Source organism: Bombina bombina, chromosome 10 (assembly GCF_027579735.1).
Source record: "Bombina bombina isolate aBomBom1 chromosome 10, aBomBom1.pri, whole genome shotgun sequence".
Taxonomy (NCBI): domain Eukaryota; kingdom Metazoa; phylum Chordata; class Amphibia; order Anura; family Bombinatoridae; genus Bombina; species Bombina bombina.
The window spans coordinates 22,188,162-22,214,886 of record NC_069508.1 but is presented as its reverse complement, the minus strand read 5'-3'; the positions used below and the strand labels follow the sequence as shown (position 1 = coordinate 22,214,886).

The following is a 26,725-nucleotide window of genomic DNA, read 5'->3' as shown; positions in this document are numbered from 1 at the left end:
CACATACCCCTAGTGCCACAGAATATAGCACCTACCCCTAGTGCCACAGAATATAGCACCTACCCCTAGTGCCACAGAATATAGCACCTACCCCTAGTGCCACAGAATATAGCACTTACCCCTAGTGCCACAGAATATAGCACCTACCCCTAGTGCCACAGAATATAGCACCTACCCCTAGTGCCACAGAATATAGCACATACCCCATGTGCCACAGAATATAGCACCTACCCCTAGTGCCACAGAATATAGCACCTACCCCTAGTGCCACAGAATATAGCACATACCCCATGTGCCACAGAATATAGCACCTACCCCTAGTGCCACAGAATATAGCACATACCCCTAGTGCCACAGAATATAGCACATACCCCTAGTGCCACAGAATATAGCACATACCCCTAGTGCCACAGAATATAGCACATACCCCTAGTGCCACAGAATATAGCACCTACCCCTAGTGCCACAGAATATAGCACATACCCCTAGTGCCACAGAATATAGCACTTACCCCTAGTGCCACAGAATATAGCACTTACCCCTAGTGCCACAGAATATAGCACTTACCCCTAGTGCCACAGAATATAGCACATACCCCTAGTGCCACAGAATATAGCACATACCCCTAGTGCCACAGAATATAGCACATACCCCTAGTGTCACAGAATATAGCACATACCCCTAGTGCCACATAATATAACACTTACCCCTAGTGCCACAGAATATAGCACATACCCCTAGTGCCACAGAATATAGCACCTACCCCTAGTGCCACAGAATATAGCACATACCCCATGTGCCACAGAATATAGCACCTACCCCTAGTGCCACAGAATATAGCACCTACCCCTAGTGCCACAGAATATAGCACATACCCCTAGTGCCACAGAATATAGCACATACCCCTAGTGCCACAGAATATAGCACATACCCCTAGTGCCACAGAATATAGCACCTACCCCTAGTGCCACAGAATATAGCACATACCCCTAGTGCCACAGAATATAGCACTTACCCCTAGTGCCACAGAATATAGCACTTACCCCTAGTGCCACAGAATATAGCACTTACCCCTAGTGCCACAGAATATAGCACATACCCCTAGTGCCACAGAATATAGCACATACCCCTAGTGCCACAGAATATAGCACATACCCCTAGTGTCACAGAATATAGCACATACCCCTAGTGCCACATAATATAACACTTACCCCTAGTGCCACAGAATATAGCACTTACCCCTAGTGCCACAGAATATAGCACTTACCCCTAGTGCCACAGAATATAGCACATACCCCTAGTGCCACAGAATATAGCACATACCCCTAGTGCCACAGAATATAGCACATACCCCTAGTGTCACAGAATATAGCACATACCCCTAGTGCCACATAATATAACACTTACCCCTAGTGCCACAGAATATAATACTTACCCCTAGTGCCACAGAATATAGCACATACCCCTAGTGCCACAGAATATAACACTTACCCCTAGTGCCACAGAATATAGCACATACCCCTAGTGCCACAGAATATAACACTTACCCCTAGTGCCACAGAATATAGCACATACCCCTAGTGCTACAGAATATAACACTCACCCCTAGTGCCACGGAATTTAGCACATACCCCTAGTGCCACAGAATATAGCACATACTCCTAGTGCTACAGGATATAGCACATACCCCTAGTGCCACAGAATATAGCACATACCCCTAGTGCCACAGAATATAAGACTTACCCATAGTGCCACAGAATATAGCACTTACCCCTAGTGCCACAGAATATAGCACTTACCCCTAGTGCTACAGAATATAGCAATACCCCTAGTGCCACAAAATATAGCACATCCCCTGCTAGTGCCACAGAATATAGTACATCCCCTGCTAGTGCCACAGAACATAGCACATACCCCTAGTGCCACAGACTATAGCACATAACCCTAGTGCCACAGAATATAGCATATACCCCTAGTGCCACCAAATATAGCACATACCCTGTTAGTGCCACATAATAAAGCACATCCCCTGCTAGTGCCACAGAATATAGCACATCCCCTGCTAGTGCCACAGAACATAGCACATACCACTAGTGCAACAGAATATAGCACATACCCCTAGTGCCACAGAATATAGCACATACCCATAGTGCCTCAAAATATAGCACATACCCTGCTAGTGCCACAGAATATAGAACATCCCCTGCTAGTGCCACAGAACATAGCACATACCCCTAGTGCGACAGAATATAGCATACCCTGCTAGTGTCACAGAATATAGCACATACCCCTGGTGCCACAGAATATAGCACATACCCCTGGTGCCACAGAATATAGCACATACCCCTAGTGCCACAGAATATAGCACAAACCCTGCTATTGCCATAGAATATAGCACATACCCCTAGTGCCACAGAATAGAGCACATACCCCTAGTGCCATAGAATATAGCACATCCCCTGCTAGTGCCACAGAATATAGCACATCCCTGCTAGTGCCACAGAATATGGCACATCCTTTGCTAGTGCCACGGAATATAGCACATACCCCTAGTGCCACAGAATATAGCACATCCCCTGCTAGTACCACAGAATATATTACATCCCCTGCTAGTGCCACATCATATAGCACATCCTTTGCTAGTGCCACAGAATAAAGCACATACCCTTAGTGCCACAGAATATGGCACATACCCCTAGTGCTACAGGATATAGCACATACCCCTAGTGCCACAGAATATAGCAAATCCCCTGCTAGTGCCACAGAATATAGCAAATACCCCTAGTGCTACAGAATATAGCTCATCCACTGCTAGTGCCACAGAATATAACACATACCCCTAGTGCCACAGAATATAGCATATACCCCTAGTGCCACAGAATATAGCACACCCCCTGCTAGTGCCACAGAATATAGCACACCCCCTGCTAGTGCCACAGAATATATCACATACCCCTAGTGCCACAGAATATAGCATATACCCCTAGTGCCACAAAATATAGCACATACCCCTAGTGCCACCGAATATAGCACCCCCCCTGCTAGTGCCACAGAATATAGCACACCCCCTGCTAGTGCCACAGAATATAGCACATCCCCTGCTAGTGCCACAGAATATAGCTCATACCCCTAGTTCTACAGGATATGTGTTGTGTGTTGTATGGAGTATTGTGATAGTTATTGTAACATTTTTACACTTGTTTTAAAATGATGCCCAAGCAATAAAGCTAGTTACACACCTGCAGACAGGGGTGCAGCAATATAGCAGCATGTTTTGTCTGGAAATTGGTGTATTAATGACACAGGGACCTGGCAGTTGGGGACATGAAGTCACTTGCATGGATCAGACGATCAATGTACCTCTGTTATCAAATTTACTTTATTCTTTTTGTATCTTTTATTAGAAATAATATCTAGGTAGACTGGGGAGCAGCAATGAACTACTGAAAACTAGCTGGTGATTAGTGGCTACACACATACGCCTCTTGTCATTGGCTCACATTGCTGCTATAGAGCTGACACACATGTAGTAATATACACATAATAATGCAATAATAAAGATAAACAGAGTATTTCTTGTCTGCATTTTAGGTCACTTTAATATTTATATGGGGAATAGACCCATAGGTCATGCACAGATTGAGAATGTGTCCCCAGGGATATAGTAAGTCAACAAGTAATGTGTGGATATAAAAAAAATATTTACTGCACCATAGAAATCTTATGATCTATAGCAGCTAATATGAACCATATAGATTTACAGACAGGGATTGGCTAATCTGGGCTTTGTGCAAGAATTCTGTGCTCCAGTAGATGTTTGGTGATTTGTGTAGAGATGGATCAGCTGTTACCCAATAAGCACAGTGCCCGGGTATACCCTGCAGTACATGTCTGTGGCCCCAGTGACTTGAGGTGGCTCTTCTGACGCTGCAGATGATGTGTGGGGCTGGGATGTAGCCACAGCTGCAGAGAAGGCTTCGTTGGAATGTGCAGCCAGCAGTGTGCGCATGTACTGACTGTGCTGGGGGGTTGGAGAGGGGCAGATCCAGGGAAGGGGAGAGCTTCAGAGACTGAGCTAGGAGGGGAGAGCAGACTTCGGCAAAAGGAGAAAGGATGGACCGAACTACAAGTGGGGAGATCTGATCTGGGCACAAGGAGAAGGGCAGACTTCAGCCAAAGGGTCTGGTCTGGGTGCACAGTGGGCAGAGCAGACCTGGGCACAAGAGTACAGAGCTGGACACAAGCAGTGCAGAGCAGGCATGGGCACAGGCAGGTGGGGATGGACCTAACCATAAGTGAGCAGAATAGATCTGGGGGTACAGAAAGGATAACGCTGGGCACAAGGAGCAGGGCAGAGCCGGTCTGTGCACAAGGCGAGGACACTTGGGTTGGGGGTTGAAACGAGAATAAGGAGGTAAAACTAATGTGCTGACAGAGGGCACAAGGAGGGGGTGAAAGACATGGGCACATGCCTGGGGAGATGGATATAAGAACCAGTGGGGAGATCTGATCTGGGCACAAGTAGAGGGCATCTCATCTGGTCACTGCTCACTATGGCATCTGAGGGTAAGTACTGTATATGTATAGTGGCAGGAATCATATTGTATAGCAGGGGCATAGCATAACGGGTGTCTTATTATGTGCTCTATAGGGGGCGGTATATACTGACGCATTTATGTGTTACACATGGTATATATACACACAGAGTGTATGTTTGTGTATATATATATGTGGTTCTATCTATATGTGTGTGTGTTAGTGTATGTACGTGTGTATATGTGTGTGTGAATATATAGATGTGTTTATGTATGTGTGTGTGTGTGTTTATATATATATATATATATGTATAAATATATATATGTGAGTGTATGTATGTGTGTATATGTGTGTGTGAATATATAGATGTGTGTATGTATGTGTGTATAGAAATATATATATAAATGTGTGTGTGTATGTACATGTGTGTTTATGTCTCTGATGTATGTAGTTGCTTGTGTATATGTGTGTTTATGTCTCTGATGTATGTAGTTGCTTGTGTATATGTGGGCATCTATTTGAAAGTGTGGGTTTATCTGTACAGTATGTGCCTGTGTTGGTGTGTGTATATGTATGTGTGAAAGTCTGGATAGTTGAAAGCTAAACCTAGGTAGCCTCATGTGCTAATTTCAATGCTCTTATCTCAGTGTATTTTGACAGTACACCTAGACAGCGCTAGTTCATGTGTGCCATATAGATAACATTGTGCTCACTCCAGTGGAGTTACCTAGGAGTCAGCACTGATTGGCTAAAATGCAAGTCTGTCAAAAAAAAACTGAAATAAGGGGGCAGTCTGCAGAGGCTTAGATACAAGTATATTATAAAATATAAAATGTTTATTAATATAACAGTGCTGGTTAAGCAAAACTGGGGAATAAGTAATAAAGGGATTATCTATCTTTTTAAACAATAACAATTCTGGAGTAGCCTGTCCCTTTAATGGAATGAATATAATTTGTGTGACAATACCTCTTTTTTTCTAAGCATCAACCAAGGGGTGTGATCTTATCCTGGAAGAGAGGGCGAAAGTGTCTCAACCACAATCATTTGAATAGAGACACTTTGTTACAAGATATAGTCACAGTTTTACAGATTAATGAATTGTTATGTTTCATTAAAGGGACACTAAACCCACATTTTTTCTTTGATGATTCAGATAGAGCAGCAATTTTAAGCAACTTTCTAATTTACTCCTATCATCCATTGATCTTTGTTCTCTTGCTATCTTTATTTAAAAAGCAGGAATGTAAAGATTGGGAGCCAGCCCATTTTTAGGTTCAGCACCTGGGTAGCGCTTGATGATTGGTGACTAAATGTAGACACCAATAAGCAAGAAATATCCAGGGTGCTCATCCTACAATGGGCTGGCTCCTAAGCTTACATCCCTGCTTTCCAAATAAAGATAGCAAGAGAACAAAGGTTTAGTATCTATTTAACCATAATGATACCTAGCAGGTCATGGGAACCATCACTAAACAAAACAGACGTTACTCATTATAATAAGAGGTCCCAAGTGTATGTTTAGATTTGGCAGAGAGAGCACTGCAATTTCCTTTCAGGATACACTTTATGTCTCTAAACTTGCTGTTTGGGTTATTACGTATTCACCATTTGTTATTTATCAAGTAGCATACTGGAGGGGTATTTGAAAGGGGAGAGCCTGCTCATTGAGTTATGGGTTTACTTTTGGGTGATAAAGAATCACATATTCAGTTCCACACCCTTGTATCACTATACAGTTTTTTATGTAATAGTTTGAAGGGACAGTGTACTTTAAAATTGTTTTTATCTTAATGTGTTTCCAACAATTTGTTATACCAGCTGCAGTGTATAAAATATATGAACAATTGCTTATTTATGTTTATTTTTGCATTTCCAATAGTTGTTTTTGTTCTTTGAAACCTCAGCCCATTAAAATAGGTTGAGCTTGCAGGGAAATCAGATCTCCTTATTTTATCACTTTCTGTATACACGCATGCTTCTTTATATTATCTCTGTCTGTAAAAAAAAAAAAAGCCCAAGACAGAACAATTAAAAATTAACATTTTATTACTTATCTTTCCTATCTCCTAATGGGAGTGAAATTTCTTCCGCTGGCTAATTTCTTCAGCTTTTCTATAGCCAGAACTTTCAGTATATGTAGAGATACCACAGGAAAAAGCCGATATTTCAAATGATGATATAAAGTTAAAGGAGCTATTTGTAAAGAATTTAATACACTCCAGCAGGTAAAATGGATAATGGGGAACAGGTTAAAGGGGAGAAAAAATTAGGATACACTGTCTCTTTAAGTAATTACCATTATCACAAAAACACATGGTCACATGACCTCTCATTGAAAAGAGGAGATTGCTTTGTTTACAGTGAGGTGGTACAAGGGTATATGTGCTTTATGTTGGTTTCAGACTTCCCCACGTTTATTACTCTAAATTGGTTGTCTAATAGGTTAAAGGGACATTGTACTCAGGAAACAACAGATGTTAAGAGCTTGCCACTTTTTTAGATGTAAAATATTTTTATGTGAAAAACTAAAGCAAAACGTGCATGTTGTTGTACAACTGATACTGAAGTATCTATTGCTAACTTAATGGCTGATAGAAAATACTCCAATAGGAAAAAAAAAGTATGTTTATTCAGCACTCTGACATCTATTAAACAAAACAAAACATTGTAATAGTTTTGGAAATATTCTCTTTTAGATGGAAGAGACAATTTGTGAACATTGTAACCTGTCTACAGGAGGAAAGTTCTGAGACTATAAAAACATCTGTGAAAACATTGTTTAATAACATTTTATAGCCTCTCTTACCTAACCACAGCTTTCTATCTATCTATCTATCTATCTATCTATCTGTCTGTCTGTCTGCCTGTCTGTCTATCTATGTAGTATCCAGAGGCGTAACTAGAAACCACAGGGCCCAGGTGCAAGAATCTAAGAAGCCCCCCCCCCCCCAAAAAAAAGAGGTGAATTAGATACATATAATTTTTTTATTATTATTTATATTTAACATTTAATACAGAAAAAAAATGTGAATCAGATTACATGTCTGCAAAAGGAGGTACCCTGTGCCCAGTCTGTGAGATGGTCTGACCCCCTATAACTGTATATAGTGACACTGTTTAACCCACCAAGACTGTATATAGTGAGTCAGTGACACAGTCTGTAACCTGCCGGTGAGATGGCTGGCCTGACCCTACCCGCCCCAGTACTTTATAAAGTGACCACAGTAGTCTGTGACATGGTCCAGCCCCCCCCCATACTGTATATAGTGGTACTGTATAGTGACACTGTTTACCCCCTCCCCCATGCTGTAGTAACAAGGTCTGTAATTTGCTGGTTACACAAACATACACACACATACATACATGTATAAATACACACACAGTCACATACATACATACACACATACACACATACATGTATAAATACACACACAGTCACATACATACATACACACACACACATACATGTATAAATACACACAGTCACATACATACATACATACACACACACATATGCATGTATAAATACACACACAGTCACATACATACATACACACACATACATGTATAAATACACACAGTCACATACATACATACATACACACATACACACACACACACATGCATGTATAAATACACACACAGTCACATACATACATACACACACATACATGTATAAATACACACACAGTCACATACATACATACACACACACACACATACATGTATAAATACACACACAGTCACATACATACATACACACATACACACACATACACATGCATGTATAAATACACACACAGTCACATACATACATACACACACACATACATGCATAAATACACACACAGTCACATACATACACATATACACACACATACATGCATAAATACACACACAGTCACATACATACATACACACATACACACACACACACATACATGTATAAATACACACACAGTCACATACATACATACACACATACACACACATATATATGTATAAATACACACACAGTCACATACACACATACACACACATACATGTATAAATACACACACAGTCACATACATACACACACACATACATGTATAAATACACACAGTCACATACATACACACACATATACATGTATAAATACACACACAGTCACATACATATACACACACATACATGCATAAATACACACACAGTCACATACATACATACACACATACATACATACACACACACACATGTATAAATACACACAGTCACATACATACATACACACATACACACACACACATGTATAAATACACACACAGTCGCATACATACACACACACACACATGTATAAATACACACACAGTCACATACACACACATAAAAACCAATGGGTAAAACAGAAAGACTGACCTCTGTAGTCAGAGACACTAGTAAAGCATCACATCACACTCACATGATATCAGTGCAGGCAGTGGCAGGTCAACGTTTAAAAAAAAAAAAAAATTCTAAGCTGGGCCCCCACCCTTGGGGGCCCAGTCGCAATTGCGAACTCAGCACCCCCTGTAGTTTCTATCTATTTATCTATCTATCTATCTATCTGTCTATCTATCATCTATCTTTTATATATCTATCTATCTATTTATCTGTCTGTCTATCTATCTATCTATCTAGTATCTATCTATCTATCTATCTAGTATCTATCTGTCTATCTATTTGTCTGTCTGTCTATCTAGACAGTATTTGTATCTTGTTTGTATTTAATGTATAGGGTTGCTAGGTGTCCAGTATTTCGGTAGACTGACCAGGATTTCAGTAGACTGACCAGTATTTCAGTAGACTGACCAGTATTTCAGTAGACAGACCAGTATTTCAGTAGACTGACCAGTATTTCAGTAGACAGACCAGTATTTCAGTAGACTGAGCAGTATTTCAGTAGACAGACCAGTATTTCAGTAGACTGACCAGTATTTCAGTAGACAGACCAGTATTTCAGTAGACTGACCAGTATTTCAGTAGACTGACCAGTATTTCAGTAGACAGACCAGTATTTCAGTAGACAGACCAGTATTTCAGTAGACAGACCAGTATTTCAGTAGACAGACCAGTATTTCAGTAGACTAACCAGTATTTCAGTAGACTGACCAGTATTTCAGTAGACAGACCAGTATTTCAGTAGACTGACCAGTATTTCAGTAGACAGACCAGTATTTCAGTAGACTGAGCAGTATTTCAGTAGACTGAGCAGTATTTCAGTAGACAGACCAGTATTTCAGTAGACTGACCAGTATTTCAGTAGACAGACCAGTATTTCAGTAGACTGACCAGTATTTCAGTAGACAGACCAGTATTTCAGTAGACAGACCAGTATTTCAGTAGACAGACCAGTATTTAATATAAGTACATATACACAAATATAAACAAATATAAATGTATATATTCATATACATATCGCTGCGTGACTTACCCGTTTTGCTGCCCTAATTATTGAATTTTGATTTAACCCCGAAATGAGCTTTACCTAAGCAGCAATCAGAAATCTATCTGCTACTGATGAGTTCCAACAAGAACGAAACAGGCTGTCTAACGGTGATTTCTGTATTTGCTGCACTCTCCCTATTAGGGAATCGCTGTGTGTTAACACAGTATGAAGCAAAAAATCAGAGATGTTGGATATCTAATTTGCATATCTTACCCAGAATCCTCTTGTGCATTGGTAACAGTGTATATGGAGTTTTCCTGGGTAAAAGCAAGCGGGGATACTTGCCTAGATGTGCGAATTTCCTATGCAACAATAATTATTGATTTACTTTTGTGACATGGAAGATTTTAATCTCAGACTTTTGTCTCCACCATAATTTTAATGAATTTTGATTTATATATATATCAGAAAAGGAGCACTCCCCAGATCTTGTGATCACCCTTCGGCGAATTACTCCTTTCTTTATACATATAAAGGAACAATCTTCTGTTAACTTCTGTAAGCTAAGACAGATGTACACATATCCAAGGCATCTATCTGTTCTTCACCTCCTCTATTAGAAGTTTATTCTGTGAATCAACCACCCTTTCTGTACTGGATACTCTTTTGGTTGCCAGGCATCTAGAATTGAACTGGTCAGTCCAGTATTTTAAAGGGCTGGTCAAAAAATTGAAACCAGGAAGGGTGTTTGACTACTGGTGCACAACCCTCACAGGATATGTGCGTATGCCACAGGAAAACAGCAATATATGGAAATATATTGCAAAAATCAGTGCCGGATTGGCCCACCGGGATGCCAGGAGTTCTTAGAATGGGCCGGTGGGCCATTGGAGTTGCAGAAGGAGCCTCTCAGTCAGCCTTGTGCACAGCATAGCGTATCCATTCAAGGCTGCTCCGCTCCTGAAAGCCCTAAGGTAATGGCCGGGGGAGGTATATTGATGCTAGGGGGTGCTGGGCCGTCTGATTTCCCTTGCAAAAATGCTTATTTTTCAAACTGAAATTCATCCATATGCATTTCAGTTTTGAACTTTCTATAGCTTTAAATTTGCTCCAGTATAAACCCAGGAAATGTGACTTGAATTGTATTTGCCAGAGTACTGATTAGGGTGACATGTCAGGCATTTACAGTCTTTTGTAAAAGGGCAATAATATGATTAATCAATATACAAGCCCGGAAGAAGCCAATCAGCAGGTGAAACGTACATCGGCGAACTCAGTTTGAATTTGAGTTTTAGGAGGCATGCAATCTCGCAGCTAATGCAGGAGGACAGCTCGGTGAACAGAATCTAAGGAAATTGTGGTGGTGTGAGCGCTAACAAGGATAGCTCTGTGTTTCTGAGCCCAAGGAACTAATTGGCGGTGTGAGTGTGTAGAAGGAGGTGTGTTGGGACGCAGACATGGTATCCCTCCGTGGTATACTAGCACTGGGAACGCCTGGTGTTTGGCCGCGTAGAGGTTGAGCTCCTTCCAGGATCACCTCCACCAATTCCTCGCAAGTCAGTGATAACACTTACAAGGGTTGCGGCTGTAGCGACCGGATCTAAAAGGCATCGGCCACTGTTTTGGAGTACAAATATTTTCCTTTTCTTTGCCGGATGGTATGTGGTTTGACTCACTGGACTGTCTACGTCTGAACTTTATGATAAGTATTGGTTGTCATTTTTCAGCACAAGTTTATTGAATGCTTATCGCTGTTTCCTGTATTATGCTTAGTTTGCTACCTCCTTCTTTGAATCCTTAGGGGATTATTTTGGTGCATAATTGGTGAATTTTGTTATATTTAACCATTTTACTATGTATCTATAGCTATGTACACTGTGCACAGTATGAGGGTTTATTGTGTATATGCGCAATTTTCTCAGTAAACTAATTATTTGACTAAGAGTGCTGGTATAAGGTATCTTCCTTTCTCTTCGTTTATTTTATTATTCTACTACCTTAGTACCGATATGATTGGATATCTATTGTCATACATTTTTATAGACCTGAGCAAAGTGATCATTTTAGTTTATTATTTACAATCTTTTGTTTGCCTAACTGGCCCCGGCAGGTCACCAGCAACCAATTTACAGACTAAAAGAAATCTCTAGGGTATCACAGCTGAAGCCTTATGACTCCTCTACTGGAGATACCTGGGAGATATGTAACTGAGAGCATGACTTATGCTTATTGATCCCTATGAACTAGCATATTAATACAGAGATAAACATTTAAAGGGACATAATACTCATATGCTAAATCACTTGAAACTGATGCAGTATAACTGTAAAAAGCTGACAGGAAAATATCACCTGAGCATCTCTATGTAAAAAAGGAAGATATTTTACCTCACAATCTCCTCAGCTCAGCAGAGTAAATTCTGTGTAAAAAGTTATACTTCACCTGCTCCCAGCTGCAGGTAAAAATAAAAAAAAATGAAGAAATGAACAGCAGCCAATCAGCATCAGCAGTGCTGAGGTCATGAACTCTTACTGTGATCTCATGAGATTTGACATAACTCTCATGAGATTTCATAGTAAGCTTCCTTTACCTGATTGGTGAAATAATATGAGAGTGCACGAAGCTCATCCTTTCAGTTGTCCCGGGACAGACACACTAAAATGCTGCTTAGAAATCCTTTACAATGGGAGGTGGCTACTGAGGAAGATTTGAGGTAAAATATCTTTTTTACATAGAGATGTTCAGGTGATATTTTCTAATCAGCTTTTTACAGCTATGCTGCATCACTTTCAAGTGTTTAAACATTTGGGTATTATGGCCCTTTAAACATTTATGGGCAGTGTGTATTTAAATTTTGCTTTACAGGGATATGAAACTCAAAAATGTTCTTTTGCGACTCAGACGGAGCGAACCATTTTAAAAAAGTTTCCAATTTACTTCTATTATCAAATTTCTTCGTTCCCATGATATTCTGTGTTGAAGAGATACCTAGGTAGCATCTGGTGCACTACATGACAGGAAATAGTGCTGCCCATTAGTGCTCTTGCAAATGGTTAACATTCTTGCAAAACTGCTGCCAAATAGTGTTTCAGAAATTATCTGGCTCCTAAGCTTACATCCCTGCTGCTTTTTAACAAAAGATACCAAGAGAATAAAGAAAATTGTTGTTTATAATTGTATGCTCTATCTGAATCATGAAAGAAAACATTTGTGTTACATATCTCTTTAATGAGATTTTTCTGTAAGTTAAATTGTATCAGTTTTCTCCTTTCTAACACAAAAAGCACAGGCAGAAGTGGGAGTTGCTTATGAAATAGACAGTAGTTCCAGTGTATTTTGTTACCTTGAATAGTAATAGTCAGGCTGTGCTGCCAAATAATACCACAAATTCGCAGCATCTAAGTTCTTACAGTTTTGTGATCACAATGTGACAACTTTTTATTAAAAGGACATGAAACCAACATTTTTTTCTTTCATGATTCACTTAGAGTATAGAATTTTAAACATTCTCTTGGTATCTTTTGTTGAAAGAGCAGCAACTGTTGCGAGCTAGCTGACCACATCTGGCAAGCAAGTAGACAAGAGGCATAAATGGGAGGGTACAGCCCAGGTGCCTGTAGGCACCGAAATCTAAAGCGCCCCCCACGCGCTCCCGGTTCACATGTATGAACCTATAGATACAGCCTAAAACTTTATAGAATTATGATTTTTTTTACAGCAACTGCTAATTTTGCCACATAAATGGCAGTCTATGATCTATAACAAAACACTCTAGACTGTATTTGCCCAGTATGATGAGTTTCCAGTCAGAATAGTATTTTATTAAATATAATTTATACAAGAAAAGTGCAGGTTGTCTAGACTGGGGATTTATTTAGAAACTTTGCTGACCGAGCCTGCAATGTGCACAATAAACCAAGGGTCAGTTGTTTTTTTAAAGTGTGTTTATCCTATGCAACAGCCCTGGCATTTTGCATTTTAGCAATAATATTCATACCTATGGTATTTTATATGAAAGACTGCGCTCTGATTGTGCAATCTGTCATTGTGATTTTGACAGCCGCTGCTGCAGCATCTGATACATGCCCACCGTGCACTTAGTGCGCTCTGTAATAGCGCACAAATAGTCACTCACTGTCACCCCCCATAAAAGAACCATCCCCCACACACTTACTCTCAGGCCACTCTGTCTGCTCTGTCCGCATTCACTGGAGAAATGGAATGGACCAGCCAGCATAGTGGCCATCTTTGTTTAGGGCAAAGTTATTATCTACTATGGTGAATGAGGGCAGAGCCCCAGAGGTGTGCAGAAAAGTCATATGGAGCAGAGAGACAGGCGCCCGTCTATGAAAGGCACCTGTAGGCACATGCCTACTCTGCCTAATGGTAAATCTGGCCCTATGTGCAGCCACCAATCAGGAGCTAATTCCTGCTCCTTAGCATTCCTAGGTATGCTTTTCAATAATGAATACCAAGAGAATAAAGTATATTAGCTAACAAAAATGAATTGGAAAGATGTTTAAAATGACATGCTCTATCTGAACCATGAAAGTTTAATTTTGAGGTTACTGTCTCTTTAAGCAGAGCTTTCTTATTCTTGTTAGTACATTAGATGTGCGTTGGGGAAGAGGGAAGTTTATGAGGAAGAAGAGAAATTACATAAGAGACACAACCGTTAGTGTGCTCATAGATCAGTGTAATAGATACGATGTTAACATATGATTGTTCAAGATGCGTTTCTTACTTTTACACAATACTGGGCAGCATCTCCTAGTGCTCTTTAAAGCTATTCGCTAATTTTATTTTAATCTTTTATTTGTAATAAAGTTTTAATATATCAAGAAAATTTAGAATAACAGTATTTTGTATAACAAAGCTATCAACTTATTGCAATTGTACAAGTCTGAAGATGTGTTCATCTTGCTACATAATATAATGAATACAATGACACAGGATGTTGTGAACATGATGATGTTGCTATCGGAGTCGTCCTTAAATGGAGCTATAGGAATGTCTTTATCATGCAGTCCAGTTCTTTGGCTCCAAGTACATATTGCGACATAGTTATATAACTGAACAATGTGTCAAACATACAAACATAACAAAAGTGAGGTAGAAGAGAGAAAGAATGAGAGGAAAAAGAAAGAAAAAGAAGAGAAGGGAAGTAGAAGGAAAGAAGGGAATGTTGAAAGAGGGGTAGAGGAAAAGAAAAAAACAGGACAGAACATGGTTTTGTATAGCTACTGTACCTTAAGTAGATAGGTATAAGGTAGGTGCATTTTGTTCCTTATCAGATCCATAAAATTATACTATTTCTAAAGGTGGGTGAGGATTAAAACTAGAGAGAGGGGGTGTGGAGTGATGAGGGGAAATAAGTTCTTATATTTTAGTCTAATACTTAATTCTCTGTTTTGGTAGTTAGTTCTGGGGCATTACTTTGCTTATTCTTGGTGAATATGTAATTTCCCAGATATATAGCATCTCAGAGTAGAAGTCGAGGTTGTCTATAATGTAATAAAAATACCCTTCCAGATTTAGGTTCCGTTGCATTTGAGTTTTCCACATGCTTAGAGTAGGGATGGTTTCCGATTTCCAAAACTTAGGCATTACTTGTTTAGCACTACATATGGCTAATTGGAGGAGGTCCGAGTGTTGTTTATGTAACTGCAATGTGCAATAAGTATAGTTTGGGTAGTAGCTGAACATGAACAAAAAATATAGGTATAACATTATTATAGCTAGGGATAACTAGCATTTTAGGTAATAGTATATAACATCTGCCAAGAACAAATATAAACAAAAAGGTTAACATCTCTTGTTACAGAGTAGTGGAAGGATAGCTCTTTCCTCTAATGCGGGTTAACATAACTACTGGTACAAGTAACAGTATGTATTTATCCACATCTAATGGTACTGAGGGATATATAAACATCTTAACTTAGAGAACGGTTTATAACTTTTGTAAAGGTTGTGCCTATTCTTTTAGTTTAAATCTAAACATTATACTTAGTGTATGATCTTTTCATACCATATCTTCCGTATATAAGATCAGGCAGTCAATTTTCATGTAGGATCTGCTGACATGGTTGTAGGATGTGCCTTGGTTCTTTTGAGGCGGTATGGTCTGCCATTGAGTACACTGCTGCTGAGGTTGGTGATTCATGCTTGAGGCAGGTGTGTCGTCCGTGATGGGCAGATCTTTAGGTGGTGGTATTCCAATTGCTGTGCACAGGTCTTGGGCTTCTTCCATTGATTTGCAGATGTGTTTAGTGCCTTGGTGAGTTACTGTGAGAAAGCATGGGAATCTCCATCTATAGGGAATTCCTCCTTCCATCAGCAGCAATGTTAATGGCTGGAACTCCCTTCTCCTAAGGAGAGTACGGGGAGCTAGGTCAGCGAAGATCTGTATATGGCAGTTCTGAACGTTGATTGCTTTATGTTGTCTAGCCACTCTTAGTATGTCTTCTTTTGTTTGATAATCTTTTAGCTTGAGTACTACATCTCATGGCGGTGCTTGGTCTGACGGTCTAGGCCTGAGAGCTCTGTGTGCTCTGTCTATTGCAATATCACCTGTAGAGGAGATATTCAGGATATGTGAAAATAGGCCTTGTAGAAATTCAGGGAGGGTGTTTGCGAGGATTTATTCTGAGATACCTCTTATTTGTAGGTTTTGTCTCCTTTCCCTGTTTTCAAGATCTTCTATCTTGTCTTGTAGTTGTATTATTTTTAGATCATGAGTTTGTGTGGTAGTTTGGAGAGTAGATATGTTGGATTGGTTGAGATCGTTGTCCTCTTCTAATGCTTCAACCCTGTTACCTATTTCCGTAATTTCTTTTCTCAGGTTGGCAATTTCGTCCTTTATGCATTAGCGTACTTGAGGCACTAGATTGATTAGATCCTGCTTGGAGGGTATTGTAGCAAGAAGTGCCTTGAGATCTGGATCTTCTATGGTGTCCTCCTCATCTTCTGAGGTAGGAGAAGATGGTCTCTGAGATCTAGATGCTGCAGAAGAGGTGGTCTGTGGCGTGTCTGAGAGTTTGAAGAATGTGCTCACTGATTGCCATGGAGTAGAGGGTGCTTTGCCTTGCTTGTCTTGCTTTGATAATTTTTTAGGCAACATGATCATACACTCCGTTATTTCTGCTATTATAGGGTTTGTCATCTACCCCTGAGGAGAACAGCACTTTTAGATTTAATAATGAGATCTGTGATAAGGTCTCAAAATAAGTGCTTAGGCTTTTCATGAGTGACAGATGTTGTCAAGAAGTTTATGCACAGTTGTAAATTCAATTATGTAACATCAGATGGGGTTTTACTGATATGGCGTGATACTAAGCCATGCTGTTAAGGGTATAGATATTGCTGCATAAGTTGTGTAAATTGTAGTGCCATTAGATTGATGTGCTTTGTAATAAAGTGGCAAGCTATGTGGTATAGGCAGGAGAGGTGCACTTGAGCTTGTTGCTTTATATGGCGACCCTTATTACTTCTAAGGTTGTTTGACTACCCTTTTAAAGATTGCCTGCTTTCATATATAATTTAGGTGGTTGTGGGCTCTGATCGGGATGCACACATCTCTTCTCGGTGTCAGATAAACATGTGTGGCTCTTTCAAGACTTTTGGATCCGTTTCAATGCAGCACCGCTTTTTTACATGCTGCGTGTATTATTAGAAGCTGGCATCTGTTGTAAAATGGCGGCGATCGGCTAGGCCCTTTGTCAGAGCCGAATCAATATCTCCCTTTCCGTGAAGGCTTCTGCAATCCACTCCCCTACATAAGGTGCTAGATCAGTAGGCTAGACGATTTCTAGGCAGCATTGCCGAAATTTTTCTCTTGCAATGGTGGTTAATCTAAGTAGAGAGAATAAGCGCACAGAGCTCACTTACAGTGTGGCCATACCTTGCGGCTGCCGGCTCCACCCCCCCATTCTCTAATTTTAACCATTAAAAAAAAGAGCTGGTTAGTGAGGTTCTGCATTTTCACACTAGGCGCCGCCATCTTGGAATTTAAGTATTGTCGCACCCTGTGACAGAAGTGCATTCACAGACCGATGACGTTGTCTTCTTGATAAGCCATAACATGCACTTCAGTATAACGTGCACAATAGAGAGCAGGACATATTATTCCTGAGAACTTTTTATATTTGTTGTATGACTTAAACTGTGTAAAAAAATGCTTTTTATTATGTGAGCTAATACAAAGTGCAAGGCTGTCAAACAGCCAGCGTCACCGATCTGTGAAAGCTCAGTGCTTCTGTCACAGAATGAAACAATATCTGCGTACCAAGATGGCGGTGCTTCTGGAGTGGCTTTAAAGGGACACTAAACCCACGTTTTTTCTTTCATGATTCAGATAGAGCATGCAATGTTACTCCTATTATCAATTTGTCTTCATTCTCTTGCTATCTTTATTTAAAAAGCAGGAATGTAAAGATTGGGAGCTGGCCCATTTTTGGTTCAGAACATGGGTAGCGCTTGCTGATTGGTGGCTAAATGTAGCCACCAATAAGCAAGCACCATCCATGGTGCTGAACCTAAATTGGGCCGGCTCCTAAGCTTTACATTCCTACTTTTTTAAATAAAGATAGCAAGAGAATGAAGACAAATTGATAATAGGAGTAAATTAGAAAGTTGCTTAAAATTGCTGCTCTATCTAAATCATGAAAGAAAAAAAAAGTCCCTTTAAAGAGATCTGTAGGTACAAGAGGAAAACAATATCATGGTGAATAGTAACCCTGCTAGTCTAGTTGTACCCAGCAGTTTCACGTCCCTTTAAGGGAAACCCCAAGCACAGATGCGCTGCCTGATCTCAGGTATGTAATTATTGTCATATAAATATTATGCAAAGTAACCGCCAAGTCCTTTAAAACTGCATCTTGATATTTTTTTTAATGATTTATGTTAACTGGGTGTTTTTGTAAAATCTATGTAAAACGCATAATGTAATCTAAATGTTGTACTTGCTCCCGATGGCTTTAGGTTTTCTGTACATTTCTTGTCACACTTCCTGTTTCACTTCCTGAGTGTGGTGAAACAATCTAACAGTAGGAGTCAATATAAAGAAGAAACAGTGAGTACAGGACACTGTGCTTCTATAGGAGGCGCTAGTGAGCAAAATATATGTAGATTTATAAATATGTATATATATATAAAAAAAGGGGGTTAATACAGTTCCCTATATATACAGTAGATACAAAACAATAAAAAAACACCAATAGGTATGTTTAAGACCTATAAAAAGTAATGGGCTAGCCAGATATAGTCCAATGTGTGTCTTCCACGTCCCAAAACTTGATAGGCTGCTCTCTGTCGTCACCCCAAAGGATGATGTACTTCTGTAGTGGTAAGATAAAAACAAAAACAGAGGCGCCACATGTGTAGGTCAATATAGACAAGGAAAACCAGACAGCATCAGATTAAGGGTACTCACAAAAGGAGCGGCACTCTGGTGTGCCAGCGGGGACAGGCTGGTGTTTCTACAGCAAACCAGCTAGCTGTATAACAGGTCCACAAGGGAGACAGTCAGCACTGGAATTCTCTGCTTGTGAGTCCTCTAGCCGGTGTTCCTGGTATGAATTTTCCTTCAGCTGGAGTTTTATCAGCATTTCTCAGTTCAGCTCTCCAAGCTGCCAGTGTTTCTGACTTGGAGAGAGACACACATTGCAGCTGAACTGAGAAATGCTGATAAAACTCCAGCTGAAGGAAAATTCATACCAGGAACACCGGCTAGAGGACTCACAAGCAGAGAATTCCAGTGCTGACTGTCTCCATTGTGGACCTGTTATACAGCTAGCTGGTTTGCTGTAGAAACACCAGCCTGTCCCCGCTGGCACACCAGAGTGCCGCTCCTTTTGTGAGTACCCTTAATCTGATGCTGTCTGGTTTTCCTTGTCTATATTGACCTACACATGTGGCGCCTCTGTTTTTATCTTACCACTACAACAGTAGGAGTCAGCCTGGGTGATTTTCCATTTTACAGTCTATCGCCTAGATTACGAGTTTTGCGCTATAGAGGGTGCGAAACGAACGCAACAAAAGTTGCGTTATTTCACCCCCATAGCGCTGCCATTACGAGTTTCTGAAAAGCCTCCTTGTGCGTGCGATATGGTGGTGATAAGCTCCATACCACACAAAAGCCAAGGGCTGAGTTTATGTGCTCGTGCACGCTTTCCTCCATAGACATCAATGGGGAGAGAGTGTTAGAAAAAAAACTAACGTAACCCCATTGATGTCTATGGGAAAAAAAAGCTACGTTTAACACTCTCTAACACTCTAACATAAACCCCATGTCTAAACACCCCTAATCTGTCGCCCCTGGCATTGCCGACACCGAAATAAAGTTATTGACCCCTAATCTGCCTCTCCCGACATCGCCGCCACTAATAAAAGTTATTAACCCCTATTCCGCCGCTCCCCGACATCGCCGCCACTAATAAAAGTTATTAACCCCTATTCCGCCACTCCCCGACATTGCTACCACTAATAAAAGTTATTAACCCCTATTCTGCCGCTCCCCGACAATGCCGCCACTATAATAAATGTATTAACCCCTAATCCTCTGGCCTCCCACATCACCGCCACTAAATAAACCTATTAACCCCTAAACCGCCAGCCCCCCATATCACAAAAAATTTAATTAAACTATTAACCCCTAAAACCTAACAACCCCCTAACTTTATATTAAAATTACAATATCCCTATCTTAACATAAATAAAAACTAATCTGTAAAATTAAAAAAACCTAAGTTTAAACTAACAATTAACCTAACATAACTATTATACTAAAATTAAAATAACTACCAATTAAAAAAACTAAATCACACTTTAAAAAAGCCTAACAACTAAAAAAATGTAAGTCTAAAATTACAACAAAAAAATACTAAATTACGAAAAATAACAAACGAGATTATCAAAAATAAAAACAATTACACCTAATCTAATAGCCCTATAAAAATAAAAAGCCCCCCAAAATAAAAAAACCCTAGCCTACAATAAACTACCAATAGCCCATAAAAGGACTTTTTGTAGGACATTGCCCTAAAGAAATCAGCTCTTTTACCTGGAAAAAAATACAAAGACCCCCCAGCAGTAAAACCCACAACCCAAATAACCCCCCAAAATATAAAGCCTAGCTCTAACAAAAACCTAAGCTACCCATTGCCCTGGAAAGGGCATTTGTATGGGCATTGCCCTTAAAAGGGCATTCAGCTCTTTTACCTAAATCCCAAAATCTAATCTGAAAAAAAAAAACACCCAAAAATTTTTTTACAAAATCTAACTCACGGTTTCTGAAGTCCGTACATCCATCCTCATCCAGGCAGCAATATCTTCATCCAGACGGCATCTTCTATCTTCATCCCGGTGCGGAACGTCCTCTTCATACAGTCACCGTAGTACACTGGATCTTCAATGCAAGGGAGCCTTTTCAAAATAGCGTCCCTTGCATTTCTATTGGCTGATTTGATTCTTGAAATTCAAATCAGCCAATAGGATGAGAGCTACTGAAATCCTATTGGCTGTTCAAATCAGCCAATAAGATAGGAGCTAATGAAATTCTATTGCTTATTCAAATCAGCCATTTTGAAAAGGCTCCCTTGCATTGAAGAACCAGTGTACGGTGGTGACCGTATGTAGAGGACGCTCCGCGCCGGATGTCTTCAAGGATTAATATGCTCTGCGCCGCCGGGATGAAGATAGAAGACGCCGCCTGAATGAAGACTTCTCACCGTCTGGATGAGGATGGATGTCCGGACTTCAGAAACTGTGAGTGGATCTTCGGGGGCTAGGTTTTTTTAAAAATATTTTTGGGTGTTTGTTTTTTTTTTAGATTAGGGTTTGTGCTTTAGGTAAAAGAGCTGAATAACATTTTCAGGGCAATGTAAATGAGCTGAATGCCCTTTTAAGGGCAATGCCCATACAAATACCCTTTTCAGGGCAATGGGTAGCTTAGGCTTTTTATTTTGGGGGGTTGGTTGGGTGATGGGTTTTACTGTTGGGGGGTCTTTGTATTTTTTTCCAGGTAAAAGAGCTGATTTCTTTAGGGCAATGCCCTACAAAAGGTCCTTTTATGGGCTATTGGTAGTTTATTGTAGGCTAGGGTTTTTTTATTTTGGGGGCCTTTTTATTTTTATAGGGCTATTAGATTAGGTGTAATTGTTTTTATTTTTGATAATTTCGCTTGTTATTTTTTCGTAATTTAGTGTTTTTTTTTTTTAGTAGTGTTAGTTTTTTTAATGTGTAATTTAGTTTTTTTAATTGGTAGTTATTTTAATTTTAGTATAATAGTTATGTTAGGTTAATTTTTTTTTCACAAGTAAGTTTTTATTTATATTAAGATAGGGATATTTTAATTTAAAGTTAGGGGGTGATAGGTTTAGGGGTTAATAGTTTAATTTATTAGTGGCGATGTGGGGGGTGGCGGTTTAAGGGTTAATAGGTTTATTTAGTAGTGGCGATGTGGGGGCTGGCGGTTTAGGGTTTAATAGGTTTAGTTAGTGGCGGCGGTGTCGGGGAGCGGTGGAATAGGGGTTAATAACTTTATTATAGTGGCGGGGATGTGGGCGGGCGGAAGATTAGGGGTTAATAAGTTTTGAATAGTGTTTGCGATGCGGGAGGGCCTCCGTTTAGGGTTTAATAGATAGTTTATGGATGTTAGTGTACTTTGTAACAGTTTAGTTATAAGTTTTATGAAACATGTTTGTTACACTCATAACTACTGCTCTCAGATGGCGGTATGGATCGTGTCGGTATAGGCTGTAACGCAAGCATTTTAGCCTCACCGCACAGCCTGTAATACTGACGCTACGGAAATCCCACGCAAAAACGTTATTTTTTTGAGTGCGTGATTGACGTTGCTAAAATGCTTGTGGTATAGCTATACCGACACGACTCGTAATGGCTGTGCTACTGTTTTTACGCTGAAAATGCAATTTTTTCAGCGTTAAAACCATAACGCAAAACTCGTAATCTAGCCAAATAACATTAAAAGGACATTGCTGAAAAAATACATGCGCTAACAATGTGCTGGGAAAGTATTGGATTGCATGTCACCTATGTATGAACATCACTGAGTATGTGATCACAATCCACCCACGTTATTGGTTAAATATTGACAATAAAATGGACACATCGAATTCAGCAACCAAAGGCACGTGATAAATGTTCAGCACCCACAGATAGACTGATAACAGACATCATATCAATCTATTCATGTCTGCACCTGACATGTCTGCACACGATAGCAATTCACACACACATACTTACACACACACATATTTACACACACACACACATATATATACTTATAAACACATACTGTATATACTTACACATACACACACACTCATATACTTATAAACACACATATACCTTTACACACATATGTTTACACACAAACACATAATACTTACACACACACACAAATACTTATAAACACACATATACTTATACACACACACACACACAAATACTTATAAACACACATATACTTATACACACACACATATACTTACACACACAAGTATATGTACCCTTACACACACATACTTATACACACACACATACTTACACACACAAGTATATGTACCTTTACACACACATACTTATACACACACACACACACATATACTTATAAATACAGATATACTTAAACACACACACACATATACCTTTACACACATATACTTATACACACACACAAATACTTCTAAACACACATATACTTACACACACATATACTTATAAACATACATATACTTATAAACACACATATAATTATACACACACACACATACATTACTTACACACACACACACACACAAATACTTAAACGTACACACATATACTTACACACACACACACACACACACACACACATATACTTATAAACATACATATACTTATAAACACACATATAATTATACACACACACACATACATTACTTACACACACACACAAATACTTAAACGTACACACATATACTTATATACACACATATAATTATATACACACACATATACTTCTAAACACACATACAGGGTCGGACTGGGAATCCAGACTGGCCCTGGAAATGTTAGAAGACCAGCAACCACCCCCGGCGTGCCCCCCCCCCCCCCCCCCGGCCCCAGTGCCCCCTCTCCCGAGCTGATCCAGTGACAAGAGACACATGTGTAACCAATCAGCAGCTAGCTCCCAGTAGTGCATTGCTGCTCCTGAACCTACATAGTTATGTTTTTCAACAAAGGATACCAATAAAAACAAAGCAAATAAGCTATCTAAATTAAGGTATTAAATTGGACTAAATCTCATTTTTATAACTTTATAATAAGCTGGTTATCGTCTTATAACTAAAAGAACCATCACGTAACAGTAAAATATCAGCTTAGATTTGACCCAACAGCATTATATAGAGGGGAGAGTTATGCAGTTTGTTTAGCTACTTCAGGCTCTAACAATGGTGAGTTTAGGATATGAAGCAGGTGTTTACAACCTATGCCAATAAGGGGCCACTTGGTTACAAATACTATTGTTTTATGGAACTATAAGCTGTTGATCTGGCTTGCACACATGACAATGTCAGTATTTAATTTAATATAACTTTAAGGCTCACATACACAGACAGTAACCATGACATGGAGCATGATGCAGGTGCTTGGGAATGATAAAATAGGTTAAGGTTGAAACCCAAGATGGATAACACGTTCACACAAGTCCACAATCACAAATGGCAATTAGTGACTCAATACACACTCTGCATCATTAGATTTGATATATTTGTGTATAACTGACCTACTTCTACAAATTGTATTGCGCATAAACTCTTAAAAAATAATAATACATAGATTTTAGCATCAAAGGCCACAAGGGAAAAGAAGGTAAGAAGCTTTAGAGAGGGCCACAGATTATGATGGGTATGAGAGATTGATTCACATAACAGGCTCACAACATAGCAAACAGTGCAGGTGCAGCACCTAACATTATCATGATAATCGTGCAATAAGTCAAGCCTGGTTAGCATCAATGGAACGCTAGCTCTAATAATATTCCAAATCACAGCTGCAAGCAACACACAGAAAGAATGCCCACCCTCTTGCGTGGAAAAAACCCACGCTGTGGAAGTTACCGCCCAGACTTTGCAACAGGATATAAAATATTATATATATGCGGATACAGGAAAAAAAAGGTACAGAATAGATTTGCTTGTTTCTCACCGGTTTAAACAGTGATTAGCAGCTCACACCAATAACCAGCCCGTTAACCAAGCTGTGTCTGTCTCTCCGTCTCCAGACTTCATTTGCTCAGTGATGTGGCTCTTGCTGCCTGTCCCTCTGAAATTGTAGCGCCTTGCAGTGGCTCAGGCTAGCCAACCGGAATCGCAATTGGTACAAGTCCCGCCTCTCTCCAGCGCTACAGGCATTGTCCCCTGGCACTTCTCTGCCAGTGCCTACATCTTATTTCATCACACAATGCTGTGAGAAAATTGCAGACTGCCCCTGCCGACCCACCGGCTGCCGGCCCACCGGGATTTTTCCCAGTATCCCGGTGGCCCAATCCGGCCCTGCACACATACTTATAAACACACACACATACTTATAAACACACACAAATACATATAAACACACATATACTTACACACACATATACTTATAAACACACATATACTTGCACACACACATACAGGGAGTGCAGAATTATTAGGCAAATGAGTATTTTGACCACATCATCCTCTTTATGCATGTTGTCTTACTCCAAGCTGTATAGGCTTGAAAGCCTACTACCAATTAAGCATATTAGGTGATGTGCATCTCTGTAATGAGAAGGGGTGTGGTCTAATGACATCAACACCCTATATCAGGTGTGCATAATTATTAGGCAACTTCCTTTCCTTTGGCAAAATGGGTCAAAAGAAGGACTTGACAGGCTCAGAAAAGTAAAAAATAGTGAGATATCTTGCAGAGGGATGCAGCACTCTTAAAATTGCAAAGCTTCTGAAGCGTGATCATCGAACAATCAAGCGTTTCATTCAAAATAGTCAACAGGGTCGCAAGAAGCGTGTGGAAAAACCAAGGCGCAAAATAACTGCCCATGAACTGAGAAAAGTCAAGCGTGCAGCTGCCAAGATGCCACTTGCCACCAGTTTGGCCATATTTCAGAGCTGTAACATCACTGGAGTGCCCAAAAGCACAAGGTGTGCAATACTCAGAGACATGGCCAAGGTAAGAAAGGCTGAAAGACGACCACCACTGAACAAGACACACAAGCTGAAATGTCAAGACTGGGCCAAGAAATATCTCAAGACTGATTTTTCTAAGGTTTTATGGACTGATGAAATGAGAGTGAGTCTTGATGGGCCAGATGGATGGGCCCGTGGCTGGATTGGTAAAGGGCAGAGAGCTCCAGTCCGACTCAGACGCCAGCAAGGTGGAGGTGGAGTACTGGTTTGGGCTGGTATCATCAAAGATGAGCTTGTGGGGCCTTTTCGGGTTGAGGATGGAGTCAAGCTCAACTCCCAGTCCTACTGCCAGTTTCTGGAAGACACCTTCTTCAAGCAGTGGTACAGGAGGAAGTCTGCATCCTTCAAGAAAAACATGATTTTCATGCAGGACAATGCTCCATCACACGCGTCCAAGTACTCCACAGCGTGGCTGGCAAGAAAGGGTATAAAAGAAGAAAATCTAATGACATGGCCTCCTTGTTCACCTGATCTGAACCCCATTGAGAACCTGTGGTCCATCATCAAATGTGAGATTTACAAGGAGGGAAAACAGTACACCTCTCTG

General features: G+C 40.0%; 1 protein-coding gene across 3 annotated transcripts in view; it reads left to right on the top strand.

Moving 5' to 3' along the window:
- Nucleotides 1-26,725, top strand: part of LOC128641256 (beta-1,3-galactosyltransferase 2) — a 104,191-nt gene that overhangs the window by 31,001 nt on the left and 46,465 nt on the right. For 2 of the 3 annotated variants that reach the window (XM_053693846.1, XM_053693845.1), the window contains exon 1: nt 3,913-4,566. The exons of the other annotated variant lie outside the window; for it this stretch is intronic. The gene's annotated coding sequence lies outside the window, so the exon portion shown is untranslated. Of the gene's footprint in view, nt 1-3,912; nt 4,567-26,725 lie in introns of those variants that run through there. 3 annotated transcript variants of the gene reach the window in all.